This window comes from Pleurodeles waltl, chromosome 1_2, assembly GCF_031143425.1.
Source record: "Pleurodeles waltl isolate 20211129_DDA chromosome 1_2, aPleWal1.hap1.20221129, whole genome shotgun sequence".
NCBI lineage: Eukaryota > Metazoa > Chordata > Amphibia > Caudata > Salamandridae > Pleurodeles > Pleurodeles waltl.
Genome location: NC_090437.1, coordinates 98,577,080 through 98,601,586, shown reverse-complemented (window position 1 = coordinate 98,601,586; position 24,507 = coordinate 98,577,080). Strand labels below are relative to the sequence as shown.

Sequence of the window (24,507 nt, the reverse complement as noted above, 5' to 3'; positions counted from 1 at the left end):
TCAGAAATTGTTCAGGAGAAAAGCCCTCGACAAAAAAGGCAGAATATGTGGAATTCAGTGTGTTAAAAAAGATTCTTTAATTTGTGCTATATTTTCATATTGAAAACTCAGAATAGAAGGTATTTCCACACAGTGGCCCACAGTACGACTTAAGTGCTAAATTCTGATCCCAGTGCGAACATGTTTGACAGTTATCACACCTTTTCAGTTTGTCCCTGATTGATTCTGGTAGGTCAAGCCTGCTGACATTTATTGAGGGAAAAGGTCCACAAAAAGGACAACGATGTGGAAGATATCTCAAAACCATTTCCACCTGTTAAGCCTAATTTTCCTTTAAAAAACTCAGAATAGGAAGTATTTACCACAGGTGGTAAATACCTCACCTTGGGGTAATGGTATTTATCAAGTGTGATGAATACCCCACCCTATTCTGACAAACTCATAATGAGGGCCCTAGTTAATTCTTAACCTTGGTGTAATGGTTCTTACTGTGTGTGGTAACTACCCCACCTGGTTCATTCCAACTTGTAATGAGGGCTTAAGTTATAAGAGTGCTTTTGTTCATTTTTTATAACTACAGTGAAACATAGTTGCTGAAAAGTAGCCCAATGGGAGGTTGCGAAAACTGCCTACATTTACTGCAAGCTATGTTTCTCAGCTAAAATAGGAACGCATGTTTTTTGATTGCCAAAATGAACCACTGTTTGGGAGTACTATATTACCTTAAACAGAAAAGCTGAATGTAGCACCCTCTTAAGTAAGAATATATCAGGATGGGAGTTTGACTAGAAAGTAATTTGTATTTCCAACATCAAGAAAGTTAGTTATGAACAACAACAAATTTGTGAGACATTCACTCCTATGTTCACTTGTAAATTATAAAAAAGAATTGTGGAAAGTTAGCTTAGTTGTGTCTTAGTCAGTCAAATCTACCTGACATAGGGTCTGATTTAGAATTTGGCAGACACGGTACACTGTTGTAAAGGAAACAGAGTGCCCTATCTAGCAAACCCTCGGTCCACCTACCTCATTTAGAGACTGACAGAACTTAAGTATTTCATTGACGGAGCCCTGTTTGGCTATGTCAATAAAAAACTTCCTCCGGCAGCCCAACGGATTAGGGGCCATCAGAGGAAGGCCTTCACGCTGCCCCCCCTTCTTATTAAGGGAGGACAGTGTATTGGCTTTTTTCCTGTCTGTCACTACAAGGATAAACCTGGTAATGACGGATATAAATAAAAGAACAATTACCCACACGCTCTAGGAGAAAACTCCCAGGTCGGTGTGTAATTTGTTTTTCTGAAACAAATTACCTTTTTGGGAGTTTCTGAAAATGAAAAAAAGAATTAAATTCAGTCAATCTGATGGTGCCCTTCTGCTAAAACGTATTTGTATGTGGAAAGGAAATGCCACAATGGCAGTTCCTTTCGGTGTTCAGAGATGACCACTGGCCCAATGTCCCAATGGCCCACTTTGACGCATGATAGTCTGTCAGGATGATAGCAGTAATGTCCTCTGCCATCCTGATGGATGGAGTATGGTCATTCAAGCACTAAATCAGGCCCATAGATAAGTACTAAGTGCAATTTTTCCTTGATTGTCTCCTTGATTCACTTGTCCCAGAAAGAACAGGATGGATTTCAACAACACTGCACTAATGGTGGCTTAAAACACATTCCAAAAACATGGTCATAAGTTCTTTTTGGTAGATATGATATGTTATTTGGTGTTATGGAGCACAGAATTACCAAATTGGTATCTCACAACTTTCAATGAGAGCTTTCAAGCAATAGCACACTGAGTAGATGTCTTGTCAGAAGGCAGCACACGTTTAATGAAAATCATTAGCCCAGTTCAGTGCATAACATCAGTGATTTGACTTACATTATTCCTCATACGCCACTCTCGTTGAGTACATTGTATCACCGCGTCCCCGTGGTGCGGGATGCTCAGCTGCTGGTCAATAGACTGCCTGAACTACACTACCCTGCTGTCCTTGCGGCAGGAGATGGCCCCAGTCATTATCTTCGCACCCAGAGGCACTTAAAGTTTTCACCGCATCACCGTGGGTGGGACGCTCAGCTGCTGGTCAAGGGGGCCGGGGGTTACCTGAACTACACTTCCCTGGTGTCTTTGGGGCAGAAGGCCACCCCAGTTATTTCCTTCGCGTCTGGAGGTGCTTAAAGTTTTCACCGCGTCCCTGTGGTGTGGGACGCACCCGGACGTGTGCCCAGGCGAAAACCGGGCCTAAAGCGGGCCCACATGCACCTGTCCGAGCCCAGACGAGTCTGGGCTGGGTCTCCCCTCTGAGATTGCTTCTTCAACACAATTCTTATTTTCTGAAAGTCGGTGAGGTGTTTGTTTGTTTCTTTTCTCTTTTTTCAACCACACTGTAGTATAATGCGCAAGCTCAAAGCAACTAATGGTACTACAGCACCACGCAAGCCTATCAGCATTGACACCATCCTCAAATGTGTTATTGGGGTTGTGTCAAACGAGATTGATCTAACTGAAATGAGATTATCCCTTGGGGGGGGCATGAATAGGGATGAGTCTGAAGCACCTGATGGTAAGGAGCCCATTTGAAGTGACTATGGATAAGGGTCAGGGCTCTCTAATTCTCCCCGCTCCCACTGTTGATTTAATAACTCTGCCAAGTACCTTTTCCACTTTGCCCGTTACTGTGGACTTTAGCAGTTCTTCTGTGCCTACCAGGGGGAAGATTGAAACTTTTTCTGGAGAACCAGCCACAAAGCGGCAAAAAAAGGGTCTTCATGGTGGCCATAAAGAGGGTACGCATTTGGCTAGAGACAAGCAAAAGAGCGAGCCTGCCTCTGTGAAACATGGGTTACCTGGCTGGGAGGATCTTTTGAAGCAGATAGGTTCCAACTGGGCGGATATTACTAAATCTATCATATTGCGTCTGCGCCTAGAGTCTGTATACATGCTGAACTGTCCCATAAACAGTTGAGGTGGTGGACATAATATACCTCAAATCATTATGTAGCAGGTGATGGGAGCGTTTAGGCTAATTCCCCTCTTGTGTGGCAGCATGTCCTTCAACTTTAGGGCAGGGGGCAGCAGCTGGGAGCCTAATAAGCGGGCCCTCTGGTTCTGTGCAATCACAGGATCAGTCCCTACTTCACTCCCATGCATTTTCTGCACCAGAGAGAGTGGTCCCTAGACCCAGGACCCCCACAAATTCTTTTGGCAGGTTGCCTCAATCCCTAGTTACTAGAACTCATCTCCTCCCAGCTTCTACCCCCTTAGTGGCTATTTTGGTAAATGCTCCTCCCCTACAGTCAGTTGCTGTGAAATCTACCTTGAATCTTATCCGAATAGCTCTTCATTGTTGTTTTTCAAAGAGGGGGGTTATCAAATTCAGCATGTCATGACATTATTATGGGGCAATAAACAAAGGGATGGGGAGGAATTTTGGTCCAGTGTATGGCCTCCCAAGAGATATGCTAATAAAGATAATACACTGTTCCAGCTAGAAAGAGAAAGGATATGCAAGAGGGGTCCTAATTATTAGGAGCAAAAAACCTCACACATCCAGAAGGGTGTCATGCTTCATCATCGGAATTGCTCCTCGTCAGACCGGCGCTGCAATGTCTGACGGGCACCACCCCGAATGGGGGAGCTCTTTACCTGAGATCTTATCAGTGATGATGCCACGAACCTAAGTGTGAGTGTAAAGGAAGGAGATCAAAAGATGGGAATTTAAAATTGACTCTCTAAACCTAAAGTGAATGATCTGTTTATTAATCCAAACGGGGGTCAGAGGCCAAGATTAAAAGAGTGAAACAGAGATAATGGTCAATCACTCTATAACAAAAAAGGGTGGGGAATTTCCAAGCCATCCATCATAAGGGTCAACATGTTTCGCGTCTCTTGTGGCCCGTATGGGTCCAGTGACGCTTCTTCAGGAACAGTTGACTATATGTACCTCCTATTCGTAAAAAACACGGATAACTACAACCCGAAATTGTGAGGACAAACGTATCCAATCACTTACACTAGTATGGGAAGGATCTATTATTCCTAACTGTCGCCCGTCCCCATTAGGGAGCGCGCTACATGGGACCACACGGACCAGTGGTCAGGCGCAAAACTACTTTGTTGAAGATGCTCCTGAAAGCGGGTAACCTACCCGGGTCCGCGTCTCCTAATAATTAGGACCCCTCTTGCATATCCTTTCTCTTTCTAGCTGGAACAGTGTATTATCTTTATTAGCATGACATTATTATGGCCTGATGGGTGGATTGGGTGAGTCTTGGGAACAAGCAATTGGATGGCGAATGCATTATGTTGATTTGTAGGCAGTCAGACACAGCTAGACATCTGAGTTCACTAGGTATGGTGGAGAAGGGCTGGGGGGCTGGTATTTGAGTTCTCGCTTTGGGGTTTTTTAACACCCCTGTCCTAGGTCATAAGCTGAGGAATGATGGGCATTAGCGTTCACCAACCAGAGCAATAACAGCCCCACAATAAAGGTCTTCTGTGGTACCTTTGGTTTTGGCAATCAGTATCAATATTTGGGAGATCTAGACAGTACTGAATGACTGCCACCTGTCTTTAAAGGGGGAGCTCAGATGGCAGCCTGTAGTGCATAAGAGCCTGTTTGCGTTACTAAGGTAAGGAATCCCACCCAGTGTGCTGCGTTCCACATGGTGGGCTAGAATATAGCTGGGGTTAATAACAAAAGAGACATCCAAAGGTGGTTAAAATGTATCCATGCACATCAGATAGTGGCCATGCAAGAAACTTGGGACACTTCTAGTTCTTTTTTTTAAATTATTTTTTTACATCAGTTCTCCTCCCTTTTCGCTCCAGCTATTCCATCTATTCACGGCAGAGCGCGTGGGAGGTTACTTATCCTAGTTTCGGTAAGCATCTCTTGCTGTCCTAGTGTAATTGAATCCGTCTTTGATAACTTGTAAGTTCTTAAACTTGATTTTAAAACCGCGCCCAGTCTTATCGTTGTAAATTTCTATAACTCCTTTGAGCAGACAACTGTAAACGAGCATCTTAAGGGACTGAAAATATTTCTTGACCAATACGCTGAAGGGAGTCAGGGTCCGTACTCAGTGATTATTCTTGTGGCTTTTAATGTGCACAAATGCCAGGCAGGCAGCCAGACAGCTAGACAGCGGATCAATATTGTACGGAGCACCCTGGGGCCGTTCATATTGAACACACTACTATTAATAAACGTCTCAAGTCCATTCTCACTGACTGTATCATGCAATATCTTATTAACGAAGCGGAGGTGGCCCATGTCCCCTCTTTTTTGGCGGGGGTTGCAACTCTACAATCGATTATATTTTAATTTCTAGACCGGTTTATGATGGGGTGAAAACATTTTTGGTAAGGAGGAGTGAGTTTAGTGATCATAATCCCTTGGTTTTTGAGCTAGAGTGGGCTTTGGGGGTTACGGACATTTTAGAGGGGGATTATGATGGAAAGGAGCTGCAACCAAAGGATTGTGGTCGATGGAAATGTATGGCACAAAATAATCCCTGAAAACCTTTTTAGCAATCTTTACAATTCGCATGCCTCTGGATATTGAGGATTATTTAGCTGTTGCTCCCTTGCTCAGGTGGATCAGGGTTTGGTCCAACCCATTGTAAGATCTCAACCATGCCATCGCCGAGGACTGTAAGACCCTGGATAAGTCACTAAGTATTCCTTGGCTAAAATACATCAAGGTTGTAACTCAGAAGTTGGGTCGTACCAAACTTTTTGAGAATCCGTCTGTCATTACCAAATGTGATTTGACCTGGGTGAAACAGCACTTTATTTGTATGAAGCAGTTGGAGAGGGAGGCATATGAGCTTATTATTAAACCTACCTACCTAAACTTACCGACCACTCCTATGTTATGTTAAAAATTAGTCCGCTGATGGAGCCTTATTTGACTCTATTGACTAGTTTTAGATTGAATTTATTACACTGGTCTCTTATGGTTCCTCAGGGAAGACATAAGATGTAAGAGAGAGGCCCCATGCCCGTGGAATGATTTTCCCCGCATGACATGATGCATTTTTTGGGGGGGGGTACTACAATGAGCTGCGGCACATGTACATTCTGCCATTGATCAGTAGAAGCTCTTTTGTGCAGGACCAACCTACACGATTGTACCTTCAAACATTAATCAGTCCTCATATTTGTTTTAATGTTGTGAATTTTCTGGTGGGAGCCCACAGGATTAGTAATTTTTTGCCTAGCTGATATGTAGGCTCCCTGTCGAGGACGTGGGCTAAGTATTTTTTTCTACTTTTCAATATGCTTTTTAACACATTTTTATTTCTTTATTTATTCTGGATATGAATTTTGTAACCGCCATTTTTAGTGTATTATGAAACTGTATTATATTTTGTCTGTATGATAATGCATTGTTTTTATGTTTGGATTTGTATTAATTGTGCGCTTTCATGGCTTTTAGTAGTTGAATAAAGCTTTTCTGACTGACTGACTGACTAACTGGCATGGCATAGCACGGTGCAGGCTTGGCGGCTCAAGAGTGCGGTGTATCTCTGAGCTTTTGCTGCTTGTAGCTTTGGTGCTAATTCTTTCCTTTTCTTAAGTTCCCCTTAACCTTATAGCCGTTTATAATATATTAGAATGCTCAGCACAGAACTATAAACCTGTGTTTGCCTCTTCCTTTTTTCAAAGCAAAATTGTTCTAGCATTCTTGAAAGGCAGAGCATGTCTGTTGCAGAACATGCCATATGCCACATTACCGCAGCCCTTTAAGCTCTCTGTTGACCTTCTGTACTTAAATGGAGGACATTGTGAAGCCTGTTTAAGCAGAATATAGCAGATCGAAACTGGTTTGAGCTCCAGCAAGCAGCTCTTATAAAAAAAATCATAAGCTTTTTTTTTAAAGAGTTTAATTGCTAAATATAGTGGAAATAAACAAGTTCCTGCCGCAGTCTCAATACCAGCCTCAGAATGGCTGCAATATATTTCTTATCTTTACTCAGAAAACGTCACCTCTAAAGCAAACGAGACATCTCTAATTCCACAGCTTCACCAAATAGAAAGTTTGAAGGAGCTAACACTCCAAAAAATAAGCAGATCTCTCTATATATAATAATAATAGCAAGATCATCTGCATCTATGGGTCCTGGAAGTCTTGAAAGAGGCCCCTGAAGTTTGGGGCAAGCTCTTTGCAATATTGTTTGCATACTGTTATGAAACGGGTCACATCCCGTATGCTTAGGCAGAAAGTATAGTTGTTCCACTGCACGCAAAAGTCTCCTGATCTCTTTCTGGCACTTACTGCCAGATCGCTCTTCTTGATGCAGTGAGAAAGATATTTGTGTGCCACATCCTGGAACATCTTGAGGATTAGACTACTGTAAAAGGATTGATTCCCTTTGTACAAGTGTGTTTTTGCGTTAATCTCTAAGTAACTGATAGTATTGCAGTTGTGCAATCCCTGATAGATAGATAAGTATGTAGTGTTGAAATCCCAAATATGTACTCTGTTTTTGTCAATTTCGCAATAGCATTTGACAGGGTGGACAAACTAACTATTTGGAAGAAACTCGTTGAGCTATGAATGCCTTCAAATTTGCGAAGACTGATTGTCATTTTTCTTTCCTCCATCTGGTGTATCATTTTGATGGGTGAGAACAAAGGCCTAACTCCCAAAATATCTACATGGAATGGCCTGAAGAAGGGCTGCTCGTTGGCTCCTCTTTTGTTCTCAATATATTTGTATGATTTCCCAGCCCAGTTTGCAAACATCAAGAATTTTCCTCCCAGTCTTGCTACTCAGGACTTAAATCTCGTAATGTATCGATATGAATACGGTGACCAGGCATCACCAGCTGTTCCAGCCAATTTCAGAAAGTTTGGCCCATATCCTGTTTTTTTAGCGGGGATCGACTGGAAACAGTTAGAGGCACTTTTTTAGGTGTTCTAAAGCTGTGCTAGTTAGCAGCTCCTATAAATAAGCAATGTAATAAACAGGTATGATGCAGGTTTTAATAATTACATTTTAATTATTTTCTTAGTGCCTCCTCTGTCTTCCTATGCTGCACTGCTCCGTTGATGTAAAATTGCAGTCCTTATTCTGTTTTTGCAAAATGTCCCTGTTTTTGGTTCACAAGATGTGGTCACCCTACTTTTGACATAATTATATTTTAGCTTATTCTGATTGATCTCCGAAGTAATCTGAATGCACTAAATGCATATGTGAAAGATAATTTCCTGAAAATTTGTATTTCTAAAACTAAAGCGATGCCCTTTAAAGAAGAAAAAAAACAGCACCATCCTTTTCTTTGGAATTTAGGTGGAATTCCCATGGAAATCGCGAAAGAATGTACCTACCTGGGCAGAGTGCTCACACAGTCTCTTGATAATAAACTTCATGTGTTTTCATTTTGGAAACAAGGCCCTAACAGACATAGGAGCATTGAATAGAAATTATAACTCCTCTGGCAAGCCTCATTTCAAGTATTTACTGGAAGTTTTTAAAGTCACAATTCCACCCACACTGCCATTCGCACTGGAATACATTCCCATTGATAAATGGTCTCCCTTGAATTCTCCCTTGAATTTGTACGAAGGGAAGATCCTTTGAAAATTATCATCTGTAAACCAACAATTCCTGTGCAAGCAATGCTCTTTGAATTGGCACTAATGAGTTGAGCTTATTCAGCAATGGCAAGTATACTTATGTAAGCCTTTAGTCTTTTTCACACACTAAGGGGGTGATTCTGACCGCGGCGGACGGCGCCGAAAGACCGCTCCGCGGTCAAAAGACCGCAGCGGTCATTCTGTCTTTCCCACTGGGCTGGCGGGCGACCGCCGAAAGTCTGCCCGCCAGCCCAGCGGGAAACACCCTTCCCACGAGGAAGCCGGCTCATAATGGAGCCGGCGGAGTGGGAAGGTGCGACGGGTGCAGTTGCACCCGTCACGAATTTCAGTGTCTGCAAAGCAGACACTGAAATCCTTTGTGGGGCCCTCTTACGGGGGCCCCTGCAGTGCCCATGCCATTGGCATGGGCACTGCAGGGGCCCCCAGGGGCCCCACGACACCCCATACCGCCATCCTGTTGGAACAGGATGGCGGTATGGGCTGTCAGAATCCCCATGGCGGCGCAGCAAGTTGCGCCGCCATGGCGGATTCCCATGGGCAGCGGAAAGTCGGCGGTACACCGCCGGCTTTCCGCTTCTGGCCGCGGCTGTACCGCCGCGGTCAGAATGCCCGGCGGAGCACCGCCAGCCTGTTGGCGGTGCTACCGCCAACCTCCGCCATGGCGGTAATTACAGCCAGGGTCAGAATGACCCCCTAAATGCCACTTCAAGGGACTTGTTGAGGCAGGAAACTTTTTGCACTCATACAAGGGATTTTGCGTTAATGCTAATCGCCGGTTTGTTCTATCACTATTAGAATGTACAATAGACTGCTTGCAGCCAAGGTCTTCTACTCAACGTAAGCTATTTTTAAAAATGCAATCCCAAGGTTAAGTTATCTCAGTGATAGTTTTTATTGTAGGAGCCTAAAACTGTATAACGCGTTTCCTGACACCATGGTTTATAAACAGCATGAAAACAGACGTGTATTACAAATGATCCGTCTGGGTATTCTTCCTTTGAACTCCTATAAAAAGCATTGGTCAAATCTGCGAAAGGTGGACAGTATATGTGATCTCTGCTGTTATGGAGTGCAAGACTTATAGCATAAAAGGTCGTCTTAATGCTGCTGTTGTTCAAGCAAGGATGTATTATATTCATCCTTTGTATTTTAAATGTAACATAAAACATTTAACTGATTACTTAGTGATGCCTCCTTCAAATGATTCTGTATGTTACAATCTTTTTTGTTTATTTAAACCTTTTATATGTTTTTTCAAGATGTAAAGTAATTTGTATTCTATCTAAAAAATGATTTTATATTTTGACCTTAGATCAAGGTCTAAATCAGTGCATTTATTTATTTGAGCATGGTAGTTTTTTTCAGTTCTGAGATCCAGTTGCCAGAACAGCTTTACGTTCTTGGCTCAGATAGAAGCATATCTGGTGAAAATTAGGAAAGCTTCTAACTTATTTTTGGGACTAATGGTAGGGGCGCCGTTTGATGGCATGGTGCTTTCTTACACATTTTTCATACATATTAAGCAGAATAAGAATTATTGATGATCTCCCTGTGATGCATTTTGTAGTGCCTGTAGGAAAATGCTTCTTTTTGCATTTCCCCCATTTGTTTTTACTGATGCTATTGGTTGTTTGACTGTGAGCACGGTGTTCCTGCTAACCGAGCCGCAGTGCATGTGCTCTGACCCCATAAAACTTGTTGAATTGGCTATAATCCCTGATTGGCACATTTAACTTACCTATAAGTCAGTAGCATATAGTATCCCAAGTGTGCCCAGGGCATGTAAGTTAAATGTCACTAGTGGACTGCAGCACTTACTATGTTGTCACTAAAATGACCATGTAAACATGACTCTAGGCCTGCTATAGCAGTGTAGCTAGGCAGTTTTAAAACTGCTATTTTACCTTTCACCATCACCCTTTTGCCAGGCCTAACCCTTGTTTTTAAATAGTAGTAAGTAATCCGTAATGTAGGCCTTACTACCCCTTAGGCAGGGTGCTTAGTATTTAAAAGTTGAACAAATGTTTTTAATGATTTATACAAGTCCTTATAGTCAAAAAGGCCCCAATGCCATTTTTTAGTGTAGCAAGGCTGGCTGTCTCATTGAAAACACTGGGTACTTTATTACACTCAATAAAGATAATGTCAGACTGACACTAGCTAAAAAAATATGTCAAGTGCTTATTTGTATAGTTAAATAAAATTCAATTTATTGCCAGAGTCAAATTATGTCTGTCTACTTCAGACTGAGTGACTTACAAAATACACTTTTTGCCTGCTTAAAACCTTTGGTAGCCTGTTCAGAATTAATCCCAAACTACCACCTGCCAGTCCAATGGACCACTGTAAGGAGGTGTGAATGGATCCCAGGAAAGGGTAAAAAGGACCTTTGGTGGGTGGAGCTGTAACCTCCTCCTGATAGGATAGCCTATGGGATGTGCCTACCAACTGCACAAGTTTCAGAGGTAACTCAAACCTAGTCCTTCCCTTTTCATTGTCCAGGTAGTCAGAATGGCACCAATCCCAGTGGAGGAAAACCTGCTTCAGAACGGTTTGCAGAAAGAGTATTCATTTCTCTAAACATACCTTAAGGGCGTGCCCAGAGCTCTGCGCAGAGGAAGAAAGGTTTAACCATGCTGGATTTTGGAATTGTTTATGGCCAAACTCCTAGGAAGTGATGTTAAAGAGGGTGGGGTTGCCCCAGGGAACTTGTTTCCTATTAGCCAGCCCACCCACAAGCTTTTGCCAGGAATAAATGTGGCATCCCTCGATACCTTCTTCAGAACACCTATAAACCTGTGGAAGACAGTCAAAAGACTGCATCTGCTGTTGAATCTGTAAAGAGACACTCACCTAAAGTCAACGGGCTCACTAGGACTTCGTCTGATGGCTATCCGGCCTCAAGGAACCCATCTTAACCAAAGCCTGCTGTGTTGTCCCACTAAAGATTTTTTTACTTCAATTTCAGAGACTAAATCAGAAGGTAAAACTTCTAACCAGGAAAAACCTGGTCTTTGTATCTGACCTGTGCTCTACTGAGGTTAGTCCTTACCTGTGTCCCAATCTAGCGCAATCAGTTGACGAGGGTTGCCGCTGTGCACTTTTGGGTGATAAAATTTAATTCAATCCATACTTTTCTAGAATTCAAAATCTATTCATTACAGGAAACTGGCGTGCTGAATCCGACCGGCAATTCTATGTCAGAAGCTGTGACTTTGGCGTTTATCCTGGTCTCCATTGGTTCTCTCGGAAAACGTTCCTAAAAAGTTTCTAAGTTTCCAGTTTTGCTGGTTTTAGGGTAACAGGAATACACTCCATGATGAGCCGAGGCTCCAAAAACTTGTGGGTGCAACTTGGGGCTTAGGATTTCCTCTTGCAGAAGCCACCAGCAGGGTCCAGGGCCAATCCGGTCGAAACTTGTCAGCTGTGCTCTTGGAAAAAGTAGGTTTCTTGCAGCTTTTATGGCCCTGTAGCTTAACAGGAGGTCAGCCAACTATCCCTCGGAGTCCACTTCTTTTGTTACGGATACATGTGGGAACAGGTTCAACTGACTCTTGGAGTCCACTTCTCAGTCCTGGGTACAAGTGGGAGCAGGTCCTGCCCTTGGGGGGTCTAATCACAGGTCACAACAGCAGGTGCAGTCCTCCTTCTGTCTTCCACATGTCCAAAGGTTTTCTGAAGAGGGCAGATTTGTGCCCAGTGTCAGCCTGTGAGTGGGGGAAACGCCTGGGTACTCCTTAACCAATAAAGTATCAGTTTCCAGGAGTGACCATAATCGGTTTTGCAGCACTTTTTGTGTGTTTTGCTGTAAAATATCCCACAGAGCCTCTGTTTGCCTAAAACCAAAATGGCAGAACTTTTCCCTCTCTGTGCGGCGCTGTCTGTGCCCACCAAAAGGCACGCTATGAGATGTGGCCTCATTTGAAGCTAATTAGGTTCATGGGATGGGATCACACTAGATGGCTATCTTGTCAGGGAGAAAACCATATCCCCACACCAAAGCCCCTTTTCCACTGTCTGGGAACAGTACACGTTTTACCATAGAGAAGCAGTCAACAGTAAGGTGACACTGATCACCGGCAGGAATGCACATTTGGCTCAAACAGGAAAATGCCAAAATTCTAAAAGTGACATTTTAAAAATAGTAATCCAACTTGACCATTAAGTTGGATTTTAAATTATCATTAAAAAGAGTGATTGAATCATTATCTAGCTATTCCCAAATGGAGGTTATGCATTAGAAGGTTTTATAATGTAATCCAATGCTTTTCCATGGGAGAGCCAGTCCTGGTAGTGTGGCAAAGAGCAGTGAGGCTTTACTTAGAGGAACAAGTGTTAAGCATTTCACAGCATCAACATGGACGGTAAGTAATTGACACCACTTGAAAGAAATCTGACACCAATTTATAAAAATAGAGCTTATTTTTATCTAAATTGAGACACCAAAATAAACAGAGTGTAATCAGTATAACTGGAGTTATAGATTTTAGAAACGATATCAAATTACATCAGACCTGGCTTTTACATGTTGCTCTGAAGTCTACGAGAGAAATATCACTGGTTGCAAAAATTTACTTAGAAAGTGAGTTTCATGGAACCCTTACAGGGTTGAAGTTGTGCAGTCCCTAGGACCAGATCAGGACAGTCCGTGCAGCTTTACCTGGGCTAGGTGCAGAGTTGTCCTGGTTGTCTGTGGTGCTGAATGGGACTCGCACTGGTGCTGATTTTACCATGCACACGGTGCTGTGACAAAGGGGATGCAAAAACTCAGCTATGGGGTCCTTGCTGATGTCGCTCACAAGTGCTGGGCAGTGCTCTCCTCTTGCAGCGTCGAGTTAACAGGGTCAGTTACCGGGCTGGTGACCAACAAGCCTTAGTAGTGCTAAGCAGAGCAAAAGGATTTGGAGATGTCTCAAGGTCCGGGGGAGTCTCGTAGCAGCCTGTAACATTGTGGAAGGCCGGACTATGACTCTCACAATGCACTTCACCAACTGGATCCAGTCGACCCCTCAGTGGGCCAGATGGCTGTTGATTCTTTGGTTTCAGAGCGTCTTTTTACCAGCACTTTTCAGGTGACTAGTGCCACTAGTCCAAGGAAGACTGAGGTGTTTCTTGCTTCCACAGGGGTCCCTATGGGCAGAAGTGACAAATTTCAGCCAAGAACAAGGGTTGTTCACAGTCTGTTGGCTCAGGGACAGAGTATCCCTCTTTGCCTTGGTGCAGTGAGCAGAGTCCAGTTGTCGGCGATGCAGAGTTCCTCTTTGTCTTTCTTTGAAGTTAGTCCATCAAATCTGAGGTTCTGTTTTCAGGGCTGTCCCTTAAATCCTGGATTTAGGGGAGTTAGGCGTGTGGAGGCAAATGACCAATAGGCATCTAGCTCTTGCATCAAATCCATCCCTGAGGTGACCACATCTAGTGGGACAGGTCACCTTTAGCTACCCAGAACACTCTATTCTGCCACACCTAAGATGCCAGAAACCTTACATATGATTGACCCTGCCTCCTGGGCTGAAGAGGCCTTCCTTAAAGGTTTCTGACATATACGTAAAGCAATGCATGAGACTGTGCCAATCTTGGTGAGGGCACAGTCGAACTCAAGCAGTTTGTACTACTCTGGCAGTCTGCAAGGGCAGGCCTGCCATCAGTGGTTTGCATTGGTCACCTAGGGTGGCACAAATGTGTGCTGCAGCCCTGGGGACCATATAATAAGGGCTTACAAGGGGGTAAAGATCTGCCAATCGGGGAATTACCATGTCAACAAATAATTTAAGGAAAGACCACTTACACTGAAGCCTGGTTAGCAGGCCCCAGAGCATTATCGGAATAAAAAAACAGCATTTAGGGTCCAAATAGGGTAAAAAAGTGAGAAGGCATCTGCAAAGAGACCAGTTTTCTTACATATGACAACCCGAGTGTAGCAATCTCAACATGTTTTAGGGGTTAGAGTACATACAATGGGGCCTGGTTAGCAGTGTCCCAGTGTGCGGAGTAAAAAAGAAAAACAGCAGCATCAGTCCAGATAAAATGGGGGTGACCATACACAAGAGGTATTGTCCTACATCCATCATCTCTTTATCTTAATTCAACAGCTTTTTGGGGTATTTCTGTTTTAATTTTGTTATTGTGTCTTTATGTTTTTGAAAGGTATACCTTACTTTCCCCCGTTTGTACATGACATCATTTTGATTCCTCTAATGTTTATTTCACAGTTTCTGTTATATTTTGTCAGTTTTCTATAAAAATTAAATTGATAAAAATAACCTATCACCCAAATACAGACTCCTCACACTTTGGCACACACTGCATGTGCCCTAAGGCTTTATGGACATATTGTTGAGAATAGTGAGCGTTTACTGGACTCTTGCAGTTTTTCTCAGTATTTATCACTGGTGATCTCCATTACCTCATACAGGTCATACCATTAATAAATGGGTCTATTTGGCTAGCTTCCTAAACCTGTTCACTGCACTAGGTACCAGCCAGTTGTCCCATTTTAACCTCTTTCCATACTGCACATTTTCCTTACTTTCTGATAGATGTTTATCATGTACTTGATTTTTTCCTTGTATGTATCATGTTCATATACTCTTTTGCAAGGGGTTCAAACATGCTTAGCATACCTCACAAAGGCACATCCTCTGCTTCCTCTGCATGTGTTGACCTTCTTGTGTCTTGAGCTGAGCTTCAGAAGGAAATTAGGGAACATTGATCCTCAGGTGGGTTATTTTAGTCCAACACCATCTTCTGTTTCCTCCTTTGTAAGTTTTTCAAAGACCATTTTGGATGTTAGAGACATTAAGTTCATTCAAAGGGTCACAAATCATTAGTATGGTACTTTGGGTTCTATGGTTGGATTATTTTCTTGAAACAATATTTTTGCTACGAATATTAAGTTATGCAGCCAGCTATGTTACTGCTTTTAAGTAACAAACAAATAGCTTGTTAGATAGTAAGGGCCATGGACCCAAAGTGCTTGATCTATGGTCTACTTCCTCTTTTGGGTCATGCACAGTGTAGTCTACCTACCCCCTTTCACATCACCTCCTCACACACAACACTGACATTCCTCAGGGGTCCATAATACCCCCTCTATTATTCATCATTTACCTAACCACCTTACCAAATCTGATTAAATCATACAACCTCACCTGTTAAAACTATGGAGATGAAACCCAAATGATTTTTAAAAAAATGGATAGCTTCAAAGTCCACTACAATTCAAAACTTAGGGGGTTATTACAACTTTGGAGGAGGTGTTAATCTGTCCCAAAAGTGACAGATATACCACCAGCCGTATTACGAGTCCATTATATCCTATGGAACTCGTAATACGGCTGGTGGTATATCCGTCACTTTACCGTCACTTTTGGGACGGATTAACACCTCCTCCAAAGTTGTAATAACCCCCATTATGACTACCTTTGTCCCATAAACACATGGATGTATAATAATCATCTAAAATTCTCTTCTGCAAAGACAGAGATTATGACATGGGGTCAATGGCAAATCTACCAACCTATCACCATATGTCCTATGGAACTTGAAACCCATCCGACAACATCAAGAGAAGTAAGAAACCTAGCAGTAACAATGGATTCAGACCTATCCTTGATACTTCATGCTAAGAACGTCACAAAGAGTGCCTTCTACACAATGAAAGCACTACGTCGGATCTTCCCACACCTTGCATACCAACATAATCTGCAAGCCATTCTCATGCATGTAATCTTCAAGCTTAACTATGCCAACAACCTATAGCTTGGACACCTGCATCCATTATATACAAAATACAGCGTATCTAAAATGCTGCCGCAAGTCTTTCCATCTTCACTCAAGAGAATGCATGACTCCAATAATGCAGTCGCTTCGCTGGCTACCAGTTGCTAGAAGGTCATTGTTCATGGCATTCTGCATTGTCAAGAGAGCCTCCCAAGGAGAAGGACTGCTATACCTACAAGTTAAATTCAAGCAATACAAACACTGCACTGCAGGGTTGCATAAGTTACCAACATACCATCTTACTGTAAGAAATCCTTGGAGGCACTGCTTTCTCATTGCTAGCCGCCAGTCTCTGGAACTCACTACCAGCCAGCATTAGAAGCATCCAGAAGCATATATACTTTAAAGACAGTTGAAAACGTGGCTGCTTTGTAGGTAACTGCACCACTTGCATCTCTGCAACAGAGCCCAGAAAACAGTTGTGCAGTCCTCAGCTTGAAACCCACAAATTACAAACAACTCACCTAGCAAACAGCTTTCATTATGCGGGTAAGCAGAAAAGGGCTGGTCTATGGTTTGCTGTGGCAATATATAGTTATGCACTTCCATATATAACAATTTTGGCCCACAATAATACTAAAACAATAATACAACAGTGATCAGCAACAAATTGCAACTTATACCTTTTAAATTCACTTAAGATACATCTGCCATGAGGGTTCTCCATCGCCAGCGCTGGACATCCAAACATCACCATATGAACAGGAATAGAATAACTGAAGAGATCTGACACACAACTGGACAGTTTGGGGGGAATTTAATATAGTCCATTCACTGCTGGTCTCAAATATCTATACAGTCTGACTGCTTCTTTACACCTCACATAGACACTCAGATATGGGATGATAATAAAAATGTCCATCACAACAGATCTTTCCACTTCTTTCTCCCTCCAACCATGCCAGCTCAGGAACACAAGTATCCACAAAATCTCACATTGGACAACCCACTCCACTAACCAGCTAAGCATATTATTTCATATACCATATGAAATGCCATCAAGGGACATGCATACTTGTTCAAAGCTGCCAGCTTGATGATACCCTTAAAACTGTGTTTGTGTCTCTTACACCTCATCATCCAACACACTGCTGTGTGAACATCCTTCCAGCCGCACGCCGTATGTGGTGTAGCATGCTACTTATGTAGACAAGCACTTCAGCGCCCCACATAGGAGTAGTAAGCGCTATATAAATGTTTCAATACAATACAGTACAATACCACCATTTGTCTGTAGGTAATGTCAAAGGTTTTCAATTTAGTATGTGTTTGATCCATCAAGTCCTTTTGATTCCATCTGGCACCCTCACAAATATTTTCTGCAAACTATTTCATTGACTTGTTGAATTTTCCAGCAAAGATTTTTCACTTGCCCTCAGGAAATTCTGCTTTCTTTGTTTCTACGCAGAGTTATTAGTCCACTTTCTGTAGCCATTGCTGCTTCTATTGTGCTTTCTGGCTCTCGCTGGAGCTCTTTGGGACATTTTAAGTTACCAAAACCTTTTCCTGATGCTCTTTTTCTCTTGCCTTTCCATGTGTAATTTAGTGCTACTTTTTGCTATTTGCAAGTGGTTGAAAGTTGCTAATTGTTGACTTGCCATCTGCACCAGAATGCATTTGCAGGTGGTGGCAATTTACCTGATTTTCTGGCTCTCCCTTTTGGTTCATTGCTGACAGCACTTATTATCTTGCAAATTGCTAATTTTTGCTAGCTATTATTAGATAATCATAGCCTTTATGTATATATTTCACCCACAAAGACCTAGCAATTATTTACTATGAGCTACTTCGAACTCTCTTTACCTTGTAGATTTTATGACTGGTGTTACAAAGTGGCCTCTTGTTGGGTGGTCTCCCGCAGGTTTTCATTATTTTGTGGGACTTGTCTGCTGGTCTATTTGAACTCTATTACTTGGATACTGCTATACACTGTCCAGTGTATGTGCTCTGACCCGTAAAACAAAGTTTAAATTGGCTTAAAACCAATTTGCCATATTTAAATTATTAATTCTACCATAACGAACTAGAAACTGCACATATGGCATGTAAAGGTAAATGCCACATGTGGACTGAAATAACATATTGTTGCATCCACTTTGTGACCCTAAAAACGTGACAAAGGCCTCCACTAAGGCCTGTCCCCCTGCAGCATGCAAACAATCATGGTTGCAGATAAACCTGTAAAAATGAACTCTTTAACTGGCCTAAATACTCACTTCTAAGTGCTAAATAAGTCACCTCAAAGATTACCTTATTGCCCATAAGTTAGGGCCCATAGTGTATAGATAGAAGTGGTACATATCTAAATGTATATTGGCAGGTACCTACGGTGATAAATCACCAAAGGCTCTTTCACTATATTTCGGTTATCTGTCCCCATAGGAAATACTGGTAAAGAAGATTCAATCACTATTTCTACGTTATCCCGTAGAAAGTTCAAGAACCTTTCCTGTTTTAAAAAATCAAATTAATTGGTGAAGTCAGATTTTTCCTAGCTGGTTAGGAAATATAACTTTCAGAAAGTTATATTTACTTGCCAGAGCCCCTGTATGCGAATTAGCTGCTGCCCTGCCTATAATGAGGTGTGAAATGCCTTCCAGGAGCCCCACAATACACTACTTTGATTGACAGGTTGATCCCAATGGACATCGATTACACATCTGAGCTCAGCAGGATATTCGGAGTGGGCCTGCTTCCCTTCTTGTTGGCACAATAGTGTCAGATCCTGCATGACATGCCTGTCTGTAGCACATTTAAAACCTGTACAGCTTTGAAAGAGATTAAACCGGCCCAGATCACAATTCTTGTGAATTCCCTGTCTGGTTGTTGGCGGACCCTGATTAGTCTTGCTGGACTTAAGCTGTGGTCTGGGGCCCGCTTCAAAGTGGATTATGAAGGTTATACATGGGAGGACAGTAGTCATTTTCATAGAACCCTCCCCTTCTCACCCCAGCTCTTAGAGACCACATTTAGTGTGACTGAAGAATTTGGCCGGCTTGGTTTGCCCTGACAAATTGCAATTTGGGACTGTTTTCAGTAAAGAAAATAGGAATACTGAGAAGGTAGGCAGGCCCGGGCCTCGGATCATAACTTCACTGGTTAAAGAGAGAGTGTATTAGAGTACCCCTCACCCACTGGCCGATGAATGCTACAAGCCTGGACCCTCGCCTAACTTCCCTCAGAACACTGCTGGACTTGTGAAAGGATACCAGGTGAACTTAACCTGCTGTGCTAGGCAGTTGTGATCTGCAAGGAGGACCTGAGGAGGTTGGACCCCCTTCCACTTGAAATCGAAGGACTACAAGCTCTCTAAGAGTCATAAGGTTGAGCACCTTTGTGGCTTCAGGAACATAAAAAGGTGAAGAGGATATTCCTGTGAAGAGTTCCATTAGAAAAGTGGCATCTAAACTGGGACTGGACTTTGCTGTTGGCCTCTGCCTGATACCCTGAGGGCCCCTAACTGCTTGTTCGTGAGGTCCTGAGGACCTTTAAAGTGTACTCTGGAAGTTGTTTTGGCACCAGAAAAAATGTTGGGAACTTTTGAAAATGTTTCCTCTACATCTTCAGCGGTATGTACCAGAAAAAGTATCAGATCAGAATTTCCACAGCATCAGATTAGATTAGAACTTTGTCACACACAGAGATCTCAGCACATCCCAAAATATGATTAAGTCCCATTCTGAGTTGAGAATTAGAAATCTTTCAGCAAGAAACTTCAAAAGCTCCAGAAAGCCATTGGGACCAACCTTCTTTTGGGTGCACAGGCTTCATGTCCGAGCTCCAGTTCCAGCAGCATCCTGCGGCGAAAGGATTTTTCTTCCCAAAAAGTAGTAGTAGCAAACATTGTAGTTATTATGTCTGTAGTCAATTAAACAACAAAAATATATTAAAACAATGTTACGATCCTAAGAACTCTGTAAAATACATACAAGATCTTCCTATGTCAGAACAGCCTTTAAAAACCTTCCCACCGCACAAGGTACATCAAGGAATTGAATCTTATGAATCAACCAAACTGCATCACGTCTTGACCGTATCCCATATTTCATGAACACCAGTGTTAAGATTGAGCGCCTCGCATAAATTAAATAAATACAATCAAATAATATATGTACATTAAAACTGGGTACCTTTAACCCACATCTGCACTGCCTGTCTACAACAACAAAAATATTTACAATGTCCCTATGTGCATAAAAAAGGTTTAAACCAATTCAATATTTTAATGAAACTATTCGCGTTTGAGGATTGGGTAGATCTGAAAGATACTGGTACATTGTATTGTCATACTAGGATTCACACGAAGCGTAAAGCTCTTCATAGCCAAGTATCTAAGGTCATTATGTCTGGACTCCCTTAAACAAATTTCATTTAGTTTCTTCTTCAATAGAAAAATGAGGTCCTCAACCTTGAAATCCAAAATATTTAAAATGTGGCCATCCTAGTGAGCTGTATTCTTACTTTTTTGCCCATTGTAATTAACGAAAACACATTTCCTTAGTGTGCAGAGAGTTGATATTTTCAGCCTGTGAGCTGATAGCTGCCTATACCAGAAACACAAACTGAAATTCATAGCTATGAATTTCCAGTGTTCATGTTGTTTTTCACTTTTCTCTAAAAGTGACAAAGTCCCATTCTACATTGTAACTTAGAAAACAAAATCAATATTTTTCTTAAAAGAATCCTTTTCTGAAATGGGGACTTAGAAACCTTTTGAAATTTGACTGCAAAATTTCTAAAGGGACCAATTCACTTGGTCTAAAAGATCCATGCTCCATTGCGGGCAGCCTGAAATTGCACCTTGGTCTCGGTCTACGCTAACCATTAACCTACATTGGGCACTTCATTTTTCTTGCCACTTTAATTCTGCAGATCATCTTATTGGATTTATGTCATTATGGTCTTATTTTATACATTAAATTGTGCTATTTATTATAAACTTAGTTGTGGAGTTTTATTTTGTTTCGTGCGATCTTTTCTGCTTATGCACTGCTTAAATATACTTTATGCATTACCTGTGAGCTAAGCCCAACTGAAGTGTGCCATTTTACCAGGTATTGAGTAGAAGGTTATTTAATTTAATTTATGTGACATCTAGCTTATGACGGCCTTTTCCTTTGATGTGGACACTTATTCATCCCAAATAATACCCCATCTACTTACAAATGGTATTTTGTAAGTAGGTGGGGTATTGTCCACATTGATGACACACCCTTTTAGTTTCCTGCACTTTTTTCATAGAAGATAAGATACATAGCATAACTGTTAATACATGTCTGCAGCAATCATTGACCAATGACATAGTCCACTTTGCAGTTCCATTTCTCATTTTGAAGTTGCATGGCCTAGAGCATGGGTACTCACAAATATTTTCCCAGGGGCCGCACTGTTTGGTCTTTGATGTGACCGAGGGCCACATTGCTGCCAGCATGGTGGCGGTTTGAGGGCTGGGGGTAGGGTGGGGAGGGGTAGTGGTAAAGTGTGTGTAGGACAAGTGATGCATATACATCTAGCGTCTGAATTGCCCAATGTGAAACCAGAAACTTTGGTATTTATCCTGGCTTCTCCACCTAACCAAATTGTGTGATCCTAGGAAAATGTTTTATTTCACATTACCTCTTTTTGGTTTTTCTTCATCATCACATATAAGAACCTTGAAATATGTCTTCAGGATGTATGTTGTAGAAAACCTTCTGTGTCTGATTTAATAAACTATAATGTTGTCCATGTTTTATAGAAACCCAGCCCTCCCGAAGAGTTCACATAACAACTGACTTGCCTTTTAGTTCACAGCTCATATTGTTGTCAGGTGTGGGGGATGGAAGGGGATGAAAGTTTCTAAATTCATGTTTGAAAACTATGACTTTAAAAAATACTTATCAATGCAGTGATAAAATGTTGTGTACTAAGGTGAAACGGTTCTGCATGTTAATGAAATGCACTGTTTGAATTTCACACAGATAATACTTTTATATTTTTGCTGCAAAATGTCATTAATAATGAAGGTGTTTTTAAAGTTAAGAGTTCCGGAACACCCTAGTTACTCCTTTTCGTTAACTTCAATTAGACTCCAAATAAATACTTGCACGTTTATTTTACAATTTTTAGTGCCAGTGCTAAGTCGAATAAACAGCAGCACAGTGCTGCTGTTTACCTGGGGGCCGCATGTAAATGTCAGGAGGGCCGCATGCGGCCCCCGTGCCGTACTTTGAGTATCACTGGCCTAGAGGAATGCTTCATTCATATTAGAACATGAAAACATGTTTGGAGCTCCACTCAAGACAATGTCAGTGTTAGTGCATAGGTTAACTTGCATAGGCCTTTTGCTCCAACGTCATTATGTTTGAGGGTAATGTCAAAGACTTCCATTTTGATCTGGACTCTGGTCCAGACGTCCTTTCTGATTCCATCTGACTTCCTCTGAAAAAAATGTTTCATTATGAAACTCAATGGGTGGAATATTCAAATAGCATTTGAACCCTTCTGCCTTTGGCTGCACTAGTCATTTAAGGTCCCTCATTAAAGGATGAGGTCTTCAGCTCTGGGGTTATGAATTTATTGATGGCTATATGCCTTGTCCAGCGCTTGAGTTCGTAAAATAAAAAGTGCTGGTGTAACAAGTTTTTCTCAAAAACCTGAAGCCACTGCTGATGAATGTTGGGATTACTGAATACCAAGGCTGCTTATTCTGGATTCAATCTCATTCATCGCCCCCCGCCCCAACAATACACTGCCTACCCCTCCAATTCACTATTGCTGGTTCTTTTTTGTCCCTGCTTTTTTTCTTTGCCACCGTTTTTCCATCTTTCTCTTCCTCTTTCTTTCCTCTTTTTGTTTCAAAGTCTGATGAGGTAAAACACATGCTTATCCCTAAAAATGTGCGCCGATGTGCTCCACCTGCTACCACTGGCTCCAATGAAGCACTGTCCTTGCCAGAGGGCTATAGGGCTACAATTAAATATGTATTTTCTGGTAGCAAACCCTGTGAGTTGGTAAATCACAGGGCTTGTGACAAGGAAGTGTGTTTTTAGAATGTACTAAATCCATTTGGCGATTTGATAACATGTTACTGAATTGCTAAGTAGGTTTAGGAAACCATTAGGAATCTGTTTGTAAGGAGCCTGTTTAGGGTGTCTCTTCCAAATAGCAATTTCTTATGGTATGTGATTATATTTGCATCTGAAATTGGGTTGTAAAACATGATATTTTACTGTCTACTTAAAGGTAGTGGTAACCAGTTTGCAAACAGTAAGGTGTCCCCAAGGGAACCCTTCCTGTTTGTTAATGGTCACAGCAACATTTTTTCAGTGTAGACGGTGCTCCTGCCTACTCTTAAAAATAGTTTTAATAATGTTATTTTTTAAGGCATCAACTTTTCCTTAAAGGAAAACGGGCTGTAATTAAAATAAATTGTTTTATTTAAAAGCAATCCCAGACAGTTTGGTTTGCTGATACCAGTAGTCCACTATCCCTGTGATGGCCTCAAACCACGGTGGGTTGCAATTTGTGACCTACCTCATTGATAGTCATGAGATGGACAAAATTGCGATCCACTGCAATGCTGTGTTTTGTGAATCTACCTATTAGTCGATGCGTCAGTTCCCAAAATACTATAGAATTCACAAAAAGTCAGTGTGCAAATTGCAACCACTTTGCACAAAACCTATCTTAGTACATCTGGTCCATGGTGCCGTATTATGGCTTGTTACTGTTTCTAAGAGATTTTCATCATATATACCTACAGCGCTGTGTGTTTTAGATTACATTTTCAAGCTAAAGGGGCTAACACTTTTTCTGCATTCAGGCAAGAACTCTTAAACAGGCCTTTCTTTCTCTACACTAATCCACAGGGCCACCTCCTGAAAAGGTATATGTCGTCAATGAGAGCAGTTTCACCCTGCTTTTGAGAGGATTAGGTAATCACGTGAAACCTTTGGCCATTTTACTACATTCAGTTGTGCATCATTTAGAATTAGGATGGAATATCCCTAAAAGTGCCCTCATTACTTTCATCAGCATAATCAAGTAGACACTGCTCACAAGCCACCGCTTTATGATACAATTCAAGCAAATAAATGAATTAAACTCACCATAAAATAGCAGTGGGTTAATCCA

The 24,507-nt window shown here is 41.8% G+C and overlaps 1 protein-coding gene across 2 annotated transcripts in view; it reads left to right on the top strand.

Annotated features, from left to right (window-relative positions):
- The window catches only part of DNAH6 (dynein axonemal heavy chain 6), a 1,211,389-nt gene that overhangs the window by 267,600 nt on the left and 919,282 nt on the right, over positions 1 to 24,507 (top strand). The window lies entirely within an intron of this gene.